Here is a 21,020-nt window from a genome sequence, read left to right as displayed (position 1 = left end):
CACACACACAGCAGTGAGTAGTGAACAAATGCACACACACACACACACACCGTGAACACACACCCGGAGCAGTGGGCAGCCATGCTGCAGCGCCCGGGGAGCAGTTGGGGGTTCGGTGCCTTGCTCAAGGGCACCTCAGTCGTGGTATTGAGGGTGGAGAGAGCGCTGTACATTCACTCCCCCCACCTACAATCCCTGCCGGCTGGGGACTCGAACCCGCAACCTTTCGATTATGAGTCCGACTCCCTTACCATTAGGCCACGACTTTCCCCCAGGGGAAGGGGGAAAGGGACGTTCTCTGCATTTAACCTGGAGCAGCGGGCAGCCATCAATGCGGCGCCCGGGGAGCAGTTGAGGGGTTCGGTGCCTTGCTCAAGGGTCTCACCTCAGTCGTGGTTGCCGGACCTGAGACTCGAACCCACGACCTTCGGGTTACAAGTCCAACTCTCTATCCATTAGGCCACGACTGCCCCCTAAAAATGCCCCCAAAGCATCAGGGTCACGGCGGTGCTGGCGGATTCACCGCGGGTCACACACATCTGAGCCACAAATCACCACGTCTGGAGACTATGACTGATGTTTATCAACACTGGAGTACAGTTACACTCCTCAAACGCTCCCAATGCGCCTCTGAAAGTAGGACAGCATGTGATTTCAGCTGCAGGAGATGCGCTCCTTCAATACAGCTTCTTATGAGCAAATAGATGGACGCAACAAGAGCTGATCCATTCATAGACAGAAAGTCCAATAAATGGGATAAAACAGCAGATGAGAAACATACAAGATCATGAATGATCAATCAACACCTTTTCTCTCATCTGTTTAAGCATCATAATAATAAACCATTTATTTATGCAATGAGGACATCCAGAGCACCTTAGCTCTTTTTAATATCCAAGCAAATATGAAAATCTGCGTTTTGCTATTTATCCAACCGTTACAGAGCATCTCTTATTGTTAAAACGCCAAGAACGAATGGATCATGTTTTAAGAAGTCAAGCAAAAACTCCACCTAATCAAATCAATTACAAACTAATTAAAAATGGCACATGAGTCAATGATGAAATACTTTGAGGACTGAGCAGAGAAACGAGCCCAATAAGACCAGCAACAGGGTCATAGTGACGTTTAAAGTGAAAACGTCCATGATTCAGACCAGGATTCACTGTAATGCATACAGACGCTCAACGACTGCTACTGTATAATACATTATTAACACACTACCCGCGAAATTCACATTAGGACCGTACATAAGAGGAAAGCAGTGAACCTGATGACTTTGAAGCCAATTACACCATTAGCTGCTCTCTATGGCTGCTATTGATTTTTCCATTCCTCTGCCTCAATCTCTCCTCTAGCAAACACACACACACAGAGAAATTACACACAATTATACAGCTTTTTCCCACGGTTGCTCATTAGTATGCAAAGGAGACATCAGCTATCAAGTACACAGACAGCACAGATAAACAGACTCCCAAACGACTGGGACGCTCACAAATAACGATCACACTTATGAGTTCCTCAGGAAAAATAAAAAATGAATCCGTGTAAAACCCTTCATGACTAAACGATAAAACACCAGTAAATGCAGAATAAGCACTTAATGGAAGTGGTTAAACAGGCATGAAACACAAATTGACATGCATGTTAAATTCATGTGTATTTATGAATGAAGCATACATTTAAGCTTGAACATGCCTGCAACAGAAGCATACAAACAGACAAAAAAAGGACTACATTTATGTAGTGCTCAAATTGGGCAGCATGATTAATTGAAATAAAATCTAAATCACAATACAGAGTGCAATTATCAAATTGTAAAAGGCATAAATTTTATTTAATACACATATGCACTGCTTCTTTTAGATTGAAGCGCAGCACTGTTCATTAACATGCAAGCAGCTCAATGCCATTGTAATTTCAGTTATACTATAAAATAAAATAATTTTTAAATGCTAATTTCTTAGGTAATATCTTGTGTTTAATATTTTTAGTAAAATTATATAATATTTATTTATTTTATTACATTTTAATATCAGTATTATACTACATAATGCTATTTTTATTATTATTATTATTATTATTATTACTACATTAACATTTATTTGTATATTATTTTTAGTTATTTGCTTGTTTAATTTATTTTGTATAAATAATTATTTTGTTTATTTTTTAAATAAATAAATAATAATTATTATTACTACTACTACTACTACTGGTTTCTTAATGTTAAGTAATATATTGTGTTTAATATAAAAAACTAATTATTTTATAATGTTAATAATTAAATTAAATATAATTAAATATTATGATTATTATCAATTTTATTTGTATTATTATTATCATTATTATTATTGAATTTTAGTTTATTTTTGTTACTATTATTATTAAAACTGATTGATAAAAATCTAATATTTGGCAAAATTGTGTAACAAACTATTTTTATCAGAAACAAATTTAATTTTTCCCAAACTGTGCAGCCCTAATATAGATTAAATTTAAGAAGAGCTATTTGTCGCTGTGCCGCAGATCTGACGGTTTAGAGCCAATGAGGGTACGATGTGTCAAGCGAGGGCGTCACATGAGCAGATGGCCGGTGAATGACGGCGGGTTCACAGTAAGCGTGAAGATGGCGTGACTGAACCTGAAGAAACTCAACCACACCTGCTACACACCAGCAATGATGCAGAACCAGCCAGATCAACAGCACAACACACACCCACAGAGGACCTGAAAGAGAGCAGGCGGACGAAACACCTCCACCTTTTTTTATTTGCTTTTAACAAGCAAGGAACATTAATAGCATCAACAATACATCCTGCAGTTGTAAGAAAACAAGATTTACACAGCCATCGTTTGAAAATATTGTGCACAAAGTGATCAGCTGAATAATTAAATGCCTAGTTCTTTCTAGTGCTGTCAAATGATTAATCATAATTAATCACATCCAAAAAAGTTTGTTTACATAATAGAGAGAGAGAGAGAGAGAGAGAGAGAGAGCGTGAGTATCCGAGAGAGAGAGAGCGATAGAGAGAGAGAGAGCGATAGAGAGAGAGAGCGATAGAGAGAGCGACAGTGCGCGCGAGAGATATGTATACTCATATTTGATAAGGGTACAGTGAACCAGTGTTGCCAGGGTCGTGGTTTTCCCGCACAATTGGGCTATTTTGAAAATACAGTCGTGGGAAAAATTACAGAGCCGTGGGTTGCGGTTTTTTGGGCACTGTATCGCCATATGCATTGGCAGTAGCAAGTTCCTGTACTTGCTTGCAGCAGCAGCAATAATCTACAACTACAGCAATAAACGACAGCAGCGTAGCGGATCCATTCTGCCAAGACCAAATACATTAACATTGTCAATACCATTACTAGGGCTGCGTGATAAATCGATAACGATAATTATCGTGCGATAGAAATTTCCTTGATAAACAATATGAAGAGTTTGATAAATGTTCGATACAATGTTTATGAGGCAGAGGCAGAACGTAAGAGCACTAGTCATTTGAAGCATCAAAATTGTGTCAGAACTGTGGGTATTCTAGTCGAATTTTATTAATGTAAGCATGTATTAAATGTACTGAAGGAGGAGTAATGGAACATAACTACAGTATTTTTTGTGATAATGCTACAGCGTATATGTGTTTATACTAAATGAATTTTTATTAGGGCGGTCAATCGATAATTTTTTTTTAATCGTGATTAATTGCACGATTGTCATGAGTTAACCTGTGATTAATCGCAATTTAAATCGCGCATTTTTATTTGTTCTAAATGTACCTTAAAATGAATACTTTAAGTTTTTAATACTCTAATCAACATGGGCATGCTTTATGCAAATGTATGTTTATTATTATTGAAACCATAGTCAACATAGAGCATGAAGACTAGACATGTTTCAAAGGTCATAGATGTTTTTCAAAGAACTTGTTCATGTCTATTAGACACATGAAAAAAGAAATTGCAGGTTCCCATTATTTCTGTTTCTTTGCACTGAACAATTTGCTTACACAAACCGGTTTACATTTTTGCACACAGGGCAGCTCACTTCTTCTGAAATTGCAAAATTTACATTTATTATTTATTACATTTGTTTGCCTCTTTGTGCCCACATACTATATTTTGATGCAGCTACATTCTCAATAATACTGATTTCATTGCTATATTTTACTGTTACTGTTGTCAGACAATGGAATGAATATGAAATAGTGATTGAAACGCAACCCATTAAGACTAGGCTACATAACCAGCTCTCCCTTCCAAGATCCTGATAATCGAGCCGTCGTCTGATAAATATCAAATACACAAGATAAATGGCAATAGCTGTGCTGTGATTTTGGCTATACTTGCATGTAAAATTAGAGAAGCAACCTCGCACTCGTGTGGCAGTACCAGCTAGTCTCAGAGACTAAACAAGGTTTGGGACTAAACCTTAAAGATTTGCCGCTAAAGGGGTCTGCAATGTCACTAAGTTAGCAACACTGTGCATCTCCATTTCTCCAACTACGGGCTAGGCCACGGATCAAACAGAAAATGCTTAAATGCGTACATATTTACATCCACATATGCCTATATTCAGATAAAACCCCTCCACCTTTAACATGCAAACAGATCCTAAACTACAATACGAGTTTACTAAACACTTCTCATCTACAAGATCAATCCAGTATTACACGAGTCTCCTGCACAACTTTACAGCACTAATTCACTTATTTGAAGATGTATAGCTGTTTAATAGAATTCAAGATCTAATTTTTGCACTTGCTGGATAGCAACATCTTTTCCAGTGAATCACTTGTTCAGCAGATTGGTTATTTATCGTAACGAATGCTATAAATGGACTAGATTGTGTAAATGTGACTCCAGACTGGCACGATGTTCAGTCTATTGAGCTAATTGAGACTGCGCTAATTTCTGTCACAGCTCGATAACAGGATAACAAAAGGCTAAATATTTATTTTCGGAGAACATGTTGACTCAGCGCTCGGACATCTTGCGTGTCGTTGTCAGAAGCTGCGTGAGTCATGAGCAATATGTTGAGTTCTTCACGATCCGTCAGCTGTTCTGTTCATATTCATGAGGACAGAGACACAGCTTTAACTCATTTACTGCACGGATCGTGGAGGAGAATCTGCAGGATTCGGATATAAAGGAGTTTAGAGACGTGAAAATGTGGCAAAATATGAAATTAGTAAACATGTGGATGCATCATGATGGTTGGCTAAATTAACTAGTTGTCAGGTGAACTTGAGTCAGCTGATCTATACAGGCCTATTTTGAGATAAGGGAGTAATTTAGAACATATCACAAAACTGACTAGCTGCTCAGGCAAATTACCAATTACTTAATAAATGCATGCAAATACATTAATAATAATACTTACTTTGTGTTTAACGCCATACCAGCTTCTGTGGCTATTCTCATAGCAAGAAAATTTATGGCTGAATTATGATGTTTTAAAATTAATTTTTACTAAAACCTCTAAAACTGTATTTAGCTTAACTCTGTTAAAAATCTCTTCAAAAGAGTTATAATAATACTTAATAATAATACTAAGTGATAGAGAAGCACAATGGGGGGGGGGGGGGGGGGGGTTTCATTTAAAAAGGCAAATAAAAACTTTCAATTTTTCTGATAAAAATTGTGATTGTGATTAAAATGCAATTTTAAAAAAGTTCCAGATTTACAGCACTTGTTTGTAGAGCAACTTTTGTGAATATAATATCAATGGCTATAATAACAACACTAAAAAAATATTACATTTGAAATGAAATAAAACTATTGTAATATTTACTGTAACAAAGAACATTTAAGAAAATACTAATATTGTATTTTACAGTACAACTGAAATTACAATAAAAATAAAATGATCAAACAAAACTATTTTACTGTAAAATAAGAACATTTAGGAAAATTACAATAAGTTTATTAAAAACAATTCAGAATAAAAATATTAAACAATAATGCTATTGCGATTTTACTGTAAAATAAAAAAGTATTTAAGAATAATACTATAATATTCTTTACATTACAACTGAAAAATTACAATAAATAAAAAAATTTAATATTGTGATATTTCACTGTAAAATAAGAGCATTTAGGAAAATTATTACAATGTTTTTTTTACAGCCCAGGTGAAAAATTACAAAAATAATGTAAAATATTAAAATACTATTGTGATTTTACTGTAAAAAAAAGAGTGGTATATATGAAAAATATAAGAATTTTGTTTTACAGTAATATTGTTATTGTTGATAATTGTTTATAAGCACTTCTCATTACACTTTTGGGAAAATGCAACATTTACTGCGAAACGAGTGGCTAATAGACACTGAAAACACCAAATCATGAGCTGCATGCGTGTAAATGACCTATGAAACATGAAACATATTTAATTAAATCTCAGCCTTTGTGAAATGATGATCATGGTTTTATTTTATCGCACAGCCTGATTTAATGCTTCAGGTTTTCACATCACTAAACAAACACCACAAATTATTACTACTTGCACATATTCATGTATTATTTAATATATATTCATGAAATGCATGTAATCCGAAGCTGTATGACTCTCAAAAATGTCTCCAAACAGGTGTTTGAGTATCAATTAACACACCCGAGCCATCAAACCTGTGATTAGTTTCCAAATAACCGCTTCAGTACATGCTGAAAAATTAAAAGCGAATGATCAAATGAGTGTTACATGATGGGGAGGAAAAATGTGGCGAAATAACAGTGTGAGAGCGCTGTGTGTTATTTATAGACGCAGATACTTTATTCAGGAGAGCAGCATTGTGCAGTCTCCATTTCTCTGGCTTTATTCACATCTCTGCTGAGGATTCACTCGCTCTGTGTTTCTCTCTCGCTGACACTCTGTTCTGGCACACGGCGTCCAAAAATAACCCGTGTGTTTGTGTGAGGCTCAGGTGGAGATGCACACGCGTGGATCGGCTCTTCAGGAGAACATGCATCGCTCTCTGTGTGGGGGAGGCCCAGAAACAAACAATATTCACTATAAACGCACACTGACTTTACTGCCGATTTACAATTGAGCAACATCGTAAATATCGGATACATTTCTGTAGTTGTTAAATGGCCAAAACAAGCGTGCAATGTTTTTGATGCTACAATACAATTTAATTCCATAATAATTATATTTTATTTTATTAATTGTTTTATTAATATATCTTGTTATTTTTTTTACTAAAATGCTAATTTACTATAAAGATTATTATGAGTATTAGTAGTAGTATGATTATTCATATTACAATTATATTAATAATTTATGTTATTTTTATTAATCTCTCTAATTTGGCTTCATATTTATAAAAAACTAAAAACATATTTATATTACCAATAGGGCTGTCAAACGATTAATCGTGAGTAATATAATATAATATAATATATATGTGTGTACTGTGTATATTTATTTTGTATATATAAAAAGACACATACAGTATATATTTTGAAAATATTGTTTATATTTATATTCATATAATTTATTGTATAAAAATATATTTAATATATAAATAAAATTTTTCTTAAATATATACGCATGCATGTGTTTGTATTTATATATATACATAATAAATATACACAGTACACACATATAATGTGTTAAAAACTTATTTTGGATGCAATCGTTTGACAGCACTAATAATAATTATATTATAAAATTATTAGTATTATTACTACTACATTTAACACTTTTTAATATTTAGTCAAATACATTTTATAATATTAATAATTGTATAATAATACATGTATATAGTAGTAGTAGTATTGGCATTAGTTTTCAACTTTTTCATAAATATTTTTTGGGCCAAATTGTAACCCTAATGCAGAATTAATTTAACATAGAATACATAAAACAAATTGTGACTTCTAACGTGCTGCAGCAGGAGTTATTGTGATCATTTCATCTTTAATCAGAATATCTCAGCTGGCTCTTCCTGTGAAACGCTCTCTTTACATCAATGACGTCAATCTGCGCTGAACTAAAGCCAAACATGTTCATATCTACTATATCAACCTTATTTCTCAACCCAGAAACAAGCTCTTTTCGGTGATAGCCGTTTTATACAGTTCAACAAACAAGACACAATGTTGTCTGTTTTACCACCAAAAGTAGTTTTTTTTTTAAAAGGGAGCACAGTATTTGTACGTCTCAGAGCAACACTCCATGTTTCGTTCCTGAATGAATCTGGTTTTTGAACTAATCATTTGAGTCTGTGATTCAACGTTGCATTCATAAAGACAGTCACTTGCTTTTTTCTAAATGAATCAGCCATTTTGAATGAATCATTTAAATGAACGATTAAATCACTCATTAAGACAGGGACTTGATGCCACCTACTGGCAGTTTTAGTCTCACATTTATTCAACCATTAATTTTGTGTTCCTTGATATGCTTTGTTTATTCTTAAAAACCAGTAACCATTGACTTGCATTGTATGAATCACCAAGGAGCAACTAAAAACTTCTTTACTGTTCTACTCGAGAAAAACAAGTCACCTACATCTTGGACGGCCTGAGGGTGAGTAAATTAAGAGCAAATGCAATGTTTTTGATCCTACAATTCAATAATACCATAATAATTAGAATTTATTTTATTTATTTTTTTAATTAATCTCTCTTATTTGGTTTAACATTTTAGTAAAAAATAACTACTATTTACTAAAAATAATGATTATTAGGAGTATTAGTAGTAGTCGTAGTAATATGATTATTAATATAATAATTATATTAAATTTTATTGCTATTATTTTTATTCATATCTCTAATTTTCATTTTTTGGGTCAACAATCTCTCCAATGCTAGAGGTTTTGGTTATGATGGCTCCTTTCTCATCCTCATGCAAGATCAACCTCATCAACTTCCAGAGCAAATGCATAAAAATCTAACTACATACAGTGCAATAGCTAAAGCATCTAGATATTAAATAACTCCTTTCTGAAGAAAACTCCCATGCTATGCCTCCTCCTGATGTCCTGCGTGTTCTGGTCTCCTCCGCTCTGACATGAATGATGCCTCTCTCCTCTAACAATCCACCCCCGGCGCGAGGGACGAGGACGTGGTGGAAGGGAATTCCTCATTACCTCAGCAAACACTGTCTCTCTCTATCGACCTGCACACGAGTGGGCAGACGGGGCGCGCTGGCGACAGCATGCACACACACACACCCACGAGCGACTGACCCACGCAAAGCCCATCCCTCAAACCCCTAACATGATGCACAACATGCATGTGAAGTATCGCATGAAACGCATCCTGGTATCACTCGAGCAAATCGACTGCATAACATTCACAAAACGGTTCTGCTCATTCACCTCTAGCGGCTCCATCTGACGTCAGAGAATGATGTCAAAACCCAGAAAGCTGCAGATGTGTCACTTCTAAATGCAGACACAAACACATGCTAATGCATTTTTAAACAGCCTTACACAAACTTCAGCGCATCTCTTCTAAACTCTCTGACCCATTTTCTCCCGTCTCGTCGAGTCACACAGCTTCTGACTACATATCCCATAATGCACCTGTGGGTTTAGTCATAAGTACAATGGTTTCAGAGTGTGATTTTAAGATCGCTATGTGAGCATGATAAATGCAAGATGCAACAGACTGAACAGTTTTCACATGCATGCACGCGCACACTCATGCACCACACACGGCTTACTGTATCTGCTGGCTTATCGCTGATCTCCACGCATCATTAGCTGCTTGTGGCTCTGAGGCAGCGGCGAGCGCATTTCAGTCCACACTAACAGAGAAAAGACAGATCTCCACCTCTCCGTTTACTTTCCTCCCTCGCTTCGTTTCTGACGCCCCCCTGCTTTTTCTGAATGAAGCACAGCCGCTCTCTTTCTCTTTCGCTCTCTCTCTCTGAGCGAGAGAGCATGCGCTCATTTACTCATCCTCCCTCCTGTCTCCTTCACTCATTTGCTCTGAGACTGAGTGAAACTGTATTGATGAGAAACTCAATTGCACACAAACAGACGGGACTAGATTATAGGTTAAAATAATATAATAGCATAGGAGAAAATGAATGTTTTGGGTGTAAAACTAGTTCCTGTTGTGTTAAAAATTAATATATAAATGCACAAATATTCCATGCATCTCCTAATTAATATGAGCTCATAACAAATACATGGACAAAAATTATAATAATTGAAACTAGTATTTTAATATCTGTGTGATTTAATTAATTTAATTATTTTCTGTTTTTATTTTAATTTGTTAAGATGTTTTTATGGTTATAATTTGTTTTAATTAACTATAATAACCCTGTTTGCAGCTGATATTTAAAGTGTGACATTGTGTGCAATTTAAAGTGTTCATCTATTCTGACTTGTTTCCAACTGGTATTGCAGCTCATTCCAAAAAACCTGTAAACTTTATCTTATATTATGATAAAAATCTCTGGAGGCATCACACTGCAGAACAGAATAAATGAACATTAACAAAATATTATGAACTGTACTAACAGTAGGATGCAAAAGTCTTCCAAGGATCCCCATGAGAAGAGTAACTAAAAACAAATACAGAATATATATTTTTGGTTTATGGCCAAAATCTTTCTTTGGTGTTTAGCCAAATTATGAAATTCAAAAAAAAAAGGTGTTCTATGGCAATCACAGTAATATTACACTTGTCAGCAGCCCACGTATGCACAATTACAGGTTTACTGAGAATATATTCATAATAAATTAAAACACAAATAAATAAATTACAAAAATATGCACTAGTTAGACACTCAGTACAGCACAAACTAAGCCCAAGTACATAAATCAGTGTTATTTTAGCCTCACTGGTATTAGAGTTTGTTAATATTTTGAAATAGAATTTAAGTATTTTTGTTTTCATTTTAGCTTACGTTTAAGTAGGGCGGGGCGATAATTCGATAATGATAATTATCGCGATATAATTTTCCTCGATAAAACGAAGAGTTCGATAAATGTTCGATATAATGTTTATGCGCCAAAAGCGGAACAAAACAGCGCGACTCATTTGAACCGAGCCACGCGTTCATCCGCTCGAATCAAAGTTCAAAACTGCCGCTTGAGCTTCACTGGAGCAGATGCGATTACTCGGTCACGCGAGCATTAAGCAGCACTGTGAGATCCAGTGTGAAGCGCTTGAATTCAGCGATGAACACAAATGACTGTGATTTAAACTAATGTTAGTTTAAAGCCAAACAGGAGAAACACTGTGCAACGAACAAGACAGTCAGAAGGCTTTTCAGTCTACACATCACCATCATTTACCATGGATTTACTGTAGTAACACTCACTGCACCATGGTATTGTGGCAGAAATGTGGGATATTCACATTGAATTTTATTACAGCAGTAATGGTATACAATTAATTTATAGTGTATGTATTTGTGATTAAGTTATAGCATGTGTGCATTTATACTGAATGTTTTTAGACTGTTTTTCATTCAAATAGGCTACCGAAAAACCATAGTTATATTTTTAGCCATGGTATTGAGGTGTTATATGTGTGGTTTTAACTATGTTTATCATGATTTAAATGTAAGCTACTATGGGAGACCAATGATTGAAAAAAATCTGTGTAGCAAAGCAAAAGCAGCCAGGAAGGACTGTGACAGGTCAGAGAATCCTGGTCAGCGTAGCTCTTTATCACGGATCAATAGAAACTGGAGATGCGCGTTTGTGCTGTCGGTCTCTGTTGCTTTTACGGTCCATCTCCAGCAACAGGACAGACACTCGCCTCATCCGGTCATCATTTACTCATCTTCACGTCAACCCAGGATTTTCTGTACAGAGGTTTACAGCGAGCACATCTGTCAAACCTTTTACATAATCAGAAAGTGCTAGTAAATTTAGCAAACAATTTAAAATGAAATAGCAAGTAACACTCAACCAAGCATGAAATTTAAAGTGGAAACACTTCTTGCAAAACATTCCAATAATCCTTATTTCCAACTTTTTTCATCTGTTTCTTTGTGTTGTTTTGGAGACTGGCAGACTATAAACTGTTGCTGGATGGAGGAGAGCAGCATGATCATTCTCTAAACTTCGCCTTTTGAGCTCCACTAAATAAGATAACGGGTTCAGCATAACATGAGGATCAACTATTGCTTAAAAATTTGGATAAATAAAAAAATTTAACTTTCAGTTTTAGCCAAATTAGTTTGTTGAAGGACTAAGATAATGCATTGAAACAGTGATGTTTAATTAGCGATTCTCCAGAGATGCATTTTGACCGTGTCAGCATCTATTTTGGGCACACAACATAGATAAGCTACAACAAGCAAACAGAAATCTCTGAAATACGGAGATGTGATTTGTTTCTGAAGAACTTTACTATGACTGCTTTAATATATGACCTGAGAACACCACACTTAATCCAACTTAATTATGCATTTTCTTGAAAATAAGTTGCACTGGGTCAAATTTGCATTGTTGAGAGGACAAAGCTGCATCATTGTATCATTTAACAAGTCACATTTTATTTGTTACATTCAGAAATAAAGTAACATACTGGTATATAACATGAAACATTTACAAACAAGCTAAATTTTTGTATTTTAGTTCCTCTCACTCTACAACAAATTCTTTCAATTTATCAGTATTCGGAAAAGGAGTAATAAAACGTATAAAGCAAACTAATTACAGTGGCATTCATTAGAAACAACATTTGTTGTAAATGCCAAGCCTAAACTAATTTATTTACAGTAAAAACGCTGTGTGGGAAACACGCTATACAAATAAACATGGGCTCATGTAGCCATTTCAATTAACACAAATACAAATTCACTAAAAAAAAACAAAAAGTAGGATTTACATCAAGTAATGCATTAAATAAAACAGAGTTTTGAAGCAGAAAGACTGAAAGTCTTTTCTTGTAAAAAAGTACTCCAACATTCTATAAATACTCTAAACATGGTGTGTTTTTTGCGTGCTTGAAGTTAATTGCATAACGTATATTATGAAGTGAATAAGTTGCAGCATGTTTTAAATTACAAAAAAAAAAAAAAGATTTATATTCTGGAAAACATGGTACCCAAACTTTCTGCTTTGGTTTGCGACTAAATGAAAACTTTATTTTCAGTGCATGACTCATTTTTAAAAGCATGTAGTTTCGCACACACAGAGAGTCCCTGTCTGCCTATCATATCAGCATGTCTCTGTCCCGTCTTAAAGCAGATAACTGACGGTTATCCTCTGTAAGAGCGGCGATTCTTAGCGTCACCCCCAGTCACTGCCATCCAGCAACCATTAATATTTCACAAGCAGAAATCCACAGGGAGCAGAGGGGAGGTGGTCGTGCCGAAAGCACAGAGGGAAAGAGCTGAGGAAACAAAATGATGACAGGAACAACAGATGAGCAGGAATTAGAGGAAGAAAGGTGTGAGATGAGGAAGGAGAATCTAACAGCATCATGAATCCGGGACGCGAGATGAGATGAGCAGGAGTGAGGAGGTGCAGCACACGCTCGCTGCTCCAGCAGGCAGCTATAAATAGCCCTTCAAATCTCCCAAGAAAAAAAAAAAAAAAAAACAGTGCTGCTGCAAACCCAACACAAGACGGACCGAAACCACACACATGCACACCGTAACACAAGCACAAATCGCGCCGACACGGAGGCCGGTGGCAGATCCGGGGCAAATGGCACGTTAAGGTTCACAAAAGGCTCCTCATCAATATTACAGCAGCCCTTCCAGCTAAATATGAGCGAACACCCGCCATCTCATATGTGGGAGGACTGCGCCAAACGTGCCTTCCAAGCACATTATAGTCCACGGCACAAATGCATCCTAATGTGTTTGAATTAGAGCGCAACTTTAGAAACACACCTCGAGATCTGGGCTGATTATTAAAATATGAAGCCCGTGAGGCGCGTTTCATCAATCAGATGTCAGATGCGTGCGTTTATAACTATGGACGGGTAATTAATCTATCAAGGCCTGATTATCTGCCAGTCATCAACAAGTCCAGATTAACAGCCTTTATCTGACGCTTGACTCAAAGCGAATATGTATTAAATGATAAATGACAAAGTTGGTGGCGATGCAGCAGAGATGTGCGTTTCAACAGGTAATAACACTGCAATGCCAGCAAACATCTGACAGAAACGCTTTTGCCAACAATATGCTTTTCCAGATCAGAATATACAGACTTCACTACATGTTCTTGGGGAATAAATGCACAGAACAGATTGAAATGATGTGAATTGTGTTGACTGAACTTCATTCGTATATTGATAGCTGAGAGAAGGGCCGCAAAATTAAGTCAATTAATTATTTGCACAATTATTTCTGTAGTGCTTTAAATACAGATTCAAAGCAGCTTCACAATAATAAACAGGAAAATAAGTCTTAATATTGCAAAATTCATCAATTATGAAACATTCAATTTCAGCCCTAAAGCAGCTTTACAGAAGACAATCTGATTCAGTTCAGTTCAATATCAGTGTTGATGTTGCTAAGTTAGTGTTATTCTATTAAAATTTCATTCTCATCTGACAGTGTCAGTGCAGCTGAATTGATAATATCAATGAATATTAATAGTCTTAGGTCAATCAGGAATATTAGTGCAATTATGACTATATCGCAATTCATGCTGCCTTCATGAGCTCAGAAATGTCCTACTTCTGAAGTTGTAATTATGAGTTTGTTGCATTCGAGTGCTTTGTTGTAGGAAAGATTAGCAATCATGGAGCATGGCAGGTTCATTCTTGCCTAATTCTTGAGAAAACTGCATTAAAACCAGATATTTAGAGGATATTTATATCCAACAGATTTTGAATACAGTTAGCGTTCTATTTGTCCCCATTGTATACGTTCACCATGCTATCTAAAAGAAAATTTGGTCAAATAAATAAAATTTTCATGGTGTAAAATACATTCAATATTAGGGCTGAATGATTTTGGAAAATCAAAGGATTTTTTTAACCAATATTGCGATTGCGATTTAATATGCAATTATTTTTTAAAGCTTTTTATATTCTGTATTATTCAATAAAGTAGTAATAAATCATTGTATAGTATGCAGTTTTGGGCATGTTACTTTAAAAAAGTACAAACAGTAACTGAGTTACATTATAAAAGAAACTAATTACCAGGGAAAGTAACTGTTACTTTTTTTTTTTATATATATATATAAATGTTCAAATGTCAAATAACTTGGATGCCCCCAATATTAAATATGTTAAATGAATTAAATGGCCACTAAATAGAATAAATTATTATTATAAAACATTGTACACAATCTACACTATTTTATTTCTGTGGGACAATGTGAGAGACACCCATCAAATTCAATTGATTATTGTAAATATTATCAACCCTCTATAGACAATAGAATCTCCATTGGCTTGTAATTTTTTTTTAGTTTATACATATCTCACTTAGCATCAGTCAGTCAAACACTATATGATATTATGATCATTTAGCATTACATGATGATAGAACTTTAGTAATTAGAATAACCATGTAGGGGTGGGCGATATGGGAAAAATATCATATCACGATTTTTTTTAGAAATATCACGATTCACAATTTTATCACGATTCTTTGTCATGTTGGTTTTACAAGTTGTCTGAGCATTACAGCCAAACTAGAAAGACAAAGCCTTTCAAGGTAACAAAAAACAAAAAAAAAAGACATGGCAGATATTTAGGCCAAAGTGGGCGAAGATAAAAATCTTTGTCATCATTCTATCTTTCTTATTAAAAAATAAGAACAAAGATGCACATTACAAATATGCAAATAAAACAAACTTCTTTATTTTCAGGTACAATAGGTGTATTTAGCAGAGCATTCAATGAAATTGAATGAACAAATATAAAAATAAAACACTAGATAGACTGATTCCTAAAGCAACTGTATTAAAGATTTTCAGTCAAGAATAGTGAGTGATTTTTCTCTTTGTGTTTTGTTGTTTTGTTAACGTTAAATGAATAGTTCCCCCAAAAATAAATATTCTGTCATCTGTCTGTCAATTCTGTCATAATGTTTTATTTTTATACCATTTACTCAAAAGTTGTTTTAAACCTGAATGAGTTTCTTTCTTCTGCTGAACATAAATGCTATTTTGAAGAAGGTGGAAAACCAATCAGCTGCTGCTCCTCAGTGACTTCCATAGGATTGTTCTTTCCTGCTATCAAAGTCAATGTAGACCAGCAACTGTTTGGTTACCCTCATTCTTCAAAATATCTTATTTTGGGTTCAGCACAAGAAATTAATAGAGGTTTGGGACAACATGTGAGTGAGTAAATAATGACAAATTAAATTTTAGGGTGAACTATCCCTTTAATGACAGTCGACAGCACGTTTAGTGTCCTGTCCCTTTAAGAGCTGCACGCATCTAATATACAGGCACGCATCTGTTTCTCTCTTAACTATTTATTTTCATTTTAGAGATAACCAACTGAGTCTGTATGTAAACCTTGTGTGTTTTGACAGTATTAGCGCAAAAAATAAGTTAGTTGAGTAATCAGGCGCTGTTAGACAGGCTTTTTAGTGTCCGTGCTTCAGGTGTATGCGCTCAGAAAAAGCGCACGTCAGACCAGCGCGTGAATGAAACATTTAACCAGCAAGGCTTGTGTGCAAATAATGTACTTTTGCGATCGCGAATAAGTGCAGTGTCCTGTCAGAGTAACTGCTGTATGTAATGTTGTACAGTATATAGAGACGGAGGCACCAGAACTGTATTTGATATAATGTGCGCTGGAGCACGATACTACCATATTTCTTCAAAAGCAGATCGTGGAGACATTTTTATCGTCCACGATCAAAAATCGTCATATCGCACACCCCTATAACCATGTATGAATACATATTTGTCATGTTGTCATTACACTGTTACGCGTGTCACGTGACAGTGTAATCACAGCCTCTGCGGTTGAAAAATCACGTTTTTTCATAGTGATATCGCAAATGCAATTAATCGCTCAGCCCTATTCAATATGCATCAAATGGTTATTTATATATGTAAATACGCATGACTGTAATGGCAAGAGAAAGCAATAGAGATGTGAGAAAAAAGAATAAAATTACAGCAAAATCATTTAGATTTTAGGCTTATGAACTAATTTAAACACTGATTTATAACAGTTCAAGTGTTGCAACATTTAAAAAAAAAAAGTCTAAATATTACAATCACAACTTCAATAATAATAATATATTAGGATAATTCAATTACAATTACAACCAAGCATAACAGTAAAAAATGTTTTCAAAATTGTGAAGTCCTTAATGAGAATGTCAAATTAGCTTATTTAAAGTTGCAGTCTGTAAGTTTTGCCTCTTTGTCGCCATCTCTGTTTGAAAACCTGGAATTGCAGCTCTGTGCGGAATTATCTTCCGTGTGTGGGGTTGTGCTCCGGCACGGCTTCAGTGCGGATGAATCTAATGTTCTGACCCAAATAAGAATTTTCACCAACTGAGGAACAAATGTTACAATAAATCACGCTACCAATGGTGATTAAATCTAACGATCAATTAGCTTATATCACATCAAACCATGCAAATGATTATTATTGTTATACTTTATTCTCAAATTATTAATGTTAACAACATCAGCATTGCGTGACAATGAGTATAGCGAGCATGTAGATTTAAATTTCTGTACAGTCTAATCTAATTGTCATGCCATTCCAATTTCATATTAAGAAATTATAATTACACAAAATCAAACTATGCTCCCTTCTAATTGGTTTTCTTTCAAATACAAATCTTGTGTAAACTCAGGTTCTCTGTAATCAGAAGCACATTTAAAACTGGAATATAATTTAACTTAATTCACAAGTGTTTCATAAACACAATCCTTTCTGGATTACAATCCGCCGTCAAAATGATGCATTTAATTATTCCAGCTGCTGTGAGAAAAGGCTATAAACGATCGTCCACCTGCAGGATCCTCACATGCGATAGCCTACTAGCCGGGACAACTTCTCTATGTTTACAGACGTGACGTAATGACGCAGTGCCATGCTCGAATGTCCCGTGAAAACCTACCCGTACCACTCAAATTAGAAAACATTATTATAAGCTAACCGTTGTGAATCGAGCTAAAGTAAGGTGATAGTTTTGAACGCTGGCTGGTTATGTACTTGCTCAAATATTGGTTTCGGATCATCATGGACTGCAGCTTTAATAAAAAAATTATAGAACTTTATGAAATTCTAAAGTGAACCAACAGCTCAGATCAGAATTTTCTTAAATAAGTGCATGCGAGTACATAGCAGCACATATATTCAATAAAAATAAACAAAACCAATTTAAAGCACAAGGTTTACAAGAAGAATCATTTCATTCGTATTCTACATGACATTCCTGAAGAATTTCTAATGGCTGACATACATTAAGCATCACATGCTCTTCATCTAACCAATGCAACCTTTTTAAAACACTGATATTTAGGTGATTGTAGAGATTAGCAGGCTTCAGAGCAGCAGAATTCACAGACGCTCCTCGGCAAATATAAAACGCTGATAATTAAGTGTTTCTGCCCTCGTGAATAATTCAGCAAAGATTGATTTTCCCATTTCTGCACTTGTTTACTAAAACAACTACCCCTATCTACTGTATTAGTGACAACAGGAACAGAACATCTTGACCACAACGCTTGGACATCACCTCTCAGGACGATCGGTCTGTTCATATGATAGCGACAATCACAAACACACTCAAGACTCGTCCAGGAATTTTAAACCAGCACTAAGCATTACTTTCTGCCAAGCAAAGCCAAACCTCAACATATAAACCCCAATGGAAAAGACAGATCAGCTGGATATCAGCTGTATTCTGAAAGACAAACTCTACAGTCCTTTCACCAAGAACACTGATCGAGAGTGATTGATGGTGACTTCTCAGAGAGCTTGATTGAAGCTCAAAGCAGACACACCTGACGATCTGATGTCATAACTTCTGCTTGAGGCTGCGTTTCTAGGTGTGAATCTTCAGCTTTTCAATGAAGTAAAACCGTGTAAATATCATAAAGTAGGGTGAGTCGCTCAAACAAGACAAGCTTGATTTAAAAAGCAGTTTTTAAGTTTTGTTCTACTGTATTTCAGGGGAAACCTGCTGTGGCGGGATCTAAAGCATTACACACACTCAAGATTTCTCAAGAAATCCATCCTGAACGCCTCTAGCCTACACTAAACATTTCTTTCTTCCATGCAAAGCCAAAAACAAAACTCTACATACAAACGTCACGTAAAATGCTACTTGTTGGACAGGAATTTCCATGCGACCCTGCTTACACTCTTAAAAATAAATGTTCTTTATTGGAATTGATGGTTCCATGAAGAATATTTAAAATCAATGGAAGCTTTCCACTGCACAAAGTTATTAAAAAAAAAAGAAAAAAGGAAAAAGGTTTTTCAGATTAATAAAAAAGTTCTTCAAACTAAGAAACAAAACTACTTAAAGGTTTGAGGAAACAAAAATTGTTCTTCTAATGCACTGCTGTGGAAAAAAAACCTTTTTGTTACCGCTTGCAGGACAATAGACAACAAGGATGACCTGTTGCCCTTCTGAAAATAATATTAACTACAAGACTGAAGATCGCTGCATTGTGCACAATTTCAGACTCCCGAAGCATGCTCTTGGTGAAATAAAGCATTTGAAGAAAATCTGAGCATCTCGTTACTCAAAACATCCTTTTGTTAGCTTCAGTATGTGCACTGTGCATAACTATATGAGCAATCTTACCTGATCAATACATTCCTACTCCCATGTCATCAAGCAAACAAATCAACTGAGCTCTAAAACAAGAAGAAACTGGAAGTATTTAGAAGTGTAGTCCACTAGATGTCCAGCACAAAGGAGGCAAAAGCATTAGAGATTCACAACGACGTAAAGCTGAGGATCCTCTCACCTTCTAATAAATAAATTTGACTTCTCCACACATATGAATTACTGGATAAGAAATCATACAAATAATTTTTATACTGAGCAACAATTACGGGATAGTTCACCCAGAAATGTAAATTCTGTCATCATTTACTCACCCTCAAGTTGTTCCAAACCTGTATGAGTTTCTTCTGTTGAACACACTTGTCTGTAGCTCAAATAGTAGAGCATGGCGCTAGCAACGACAAGATCATGGGTTCGATTCCCAGCAAGAGCTGATAAAAATGTAAAAACTGTAACTTGAATGCAATGCAAGTCGCTTTGGATAAAAGTCTCTGCTAAATGTAAGAAGATATTTTAAACAATGCTGGTAACCGACGGTAGCCATTGACTTCCATAGCATGGAAACAGATACTATGGAAGTCAATGGCTACCGGCAACTGTTCAGTTACCAACATTCTTCAAAATATCTTATTTTGTGTTCAGCAGAAGAAAAAAATGAATACATATTTGGATCAACATGAAGGTGAGTGTTCTATTCCTGGTAATCTCAATTTAGATTTTTGCCTCCTGTCTGTTGTGTTGCTCACATCATGTATGTTTATGAATGAGTACTGTGACATTACCGCATTTACCATGGTACTTAAACGGTAAGTGTCCGTGTCCAAAACAAAGTATTATCTCAGCACGTTTTGTGAAATATGATAAGTGCACCTGCTATCTAGGAAGATCTTACAACTTGAAGTATTTATGTCCCGTTCACACCAGGAACGATAACGTTGTTTATTTACAAATGAGCTCTTTAAAGTTAGTTGATTCTGATTGGCTGTCAATGTCTTCAGTTCATTGCTAGATGGAAAAGTGATTCCAACCATATGCTATTATCACTACAGTTGTGGTGTGCAATTAGAACGATTATTAAAACTTTATTGTTCTAGTTATCGCTTTACTTGTTGTTCTTGGTGTGAACGGCGCTTTAAACATAAGAACTGATGAGTTTTAATAATAAGCGCGCGCCACACGACGCGACGCATCTAGAACGCAAGCGTTCAAACCAACGTCTACCGTAACGTCAACGCTTCTCACGAGTCAGTGCAGTCACGCTTTAACCGAAGAATTACCCGTTATCCTTTCACTGACTAACTTACTTTTGTGAGACACAGAGACACACACATCGATACCGGTTCCATTTAAA

General features: G+C 35.5%; 1 protein-coding gene across 11 annotated transcripts in view; it reads right to left on the bottom strand.

Annotated features, from left to right (window-relative positions):
* Positions 1 to 21,020, bottom strand: part of LOC306845013 (R3H domain-containing protein 2-like) — a 76,059-nt gene that overhangs the window by 54,626 nt on the left and 413 nt on the right. Inside the window, exons 1-2 of one of the 11 annotated variants that reach the window (XM_079377500.1) lie at positions 19,851 to 19,956; positions 19,685 to 19,737 (exon numbers count right to left, since the gene is read on the bottom strand). The exons of the other annotated variants lie outside the window; for them this stretch is intronic. The gene's annotated coding sequence lies outside the window, so the exon portion shown is untranslated. Of the gene's footprint in view, positions 1 to 19,684; positions 19,738 to 19,850; positions 19,957 to 21,020 lie in introns of those variants that run through there. 11 annotated transcript variants of the gene reach the window in all.

The sequence above is a fragment of the Barbus barbus genome, assembly GCF_936440315.1.
Source record: "Barbus barbus genome assembly, chromosome: 25".
NCBI classification, from domain to species: domain Eukaryota; kingdom Metazoa; phylum Chordata; class Actinopteri; order Cypriniformes; family Cyprinidae; genus Barbus; species Barbus barbus.
This window is presented reverse-complemented; position numbering and strand designations above follow the sequence as displayed.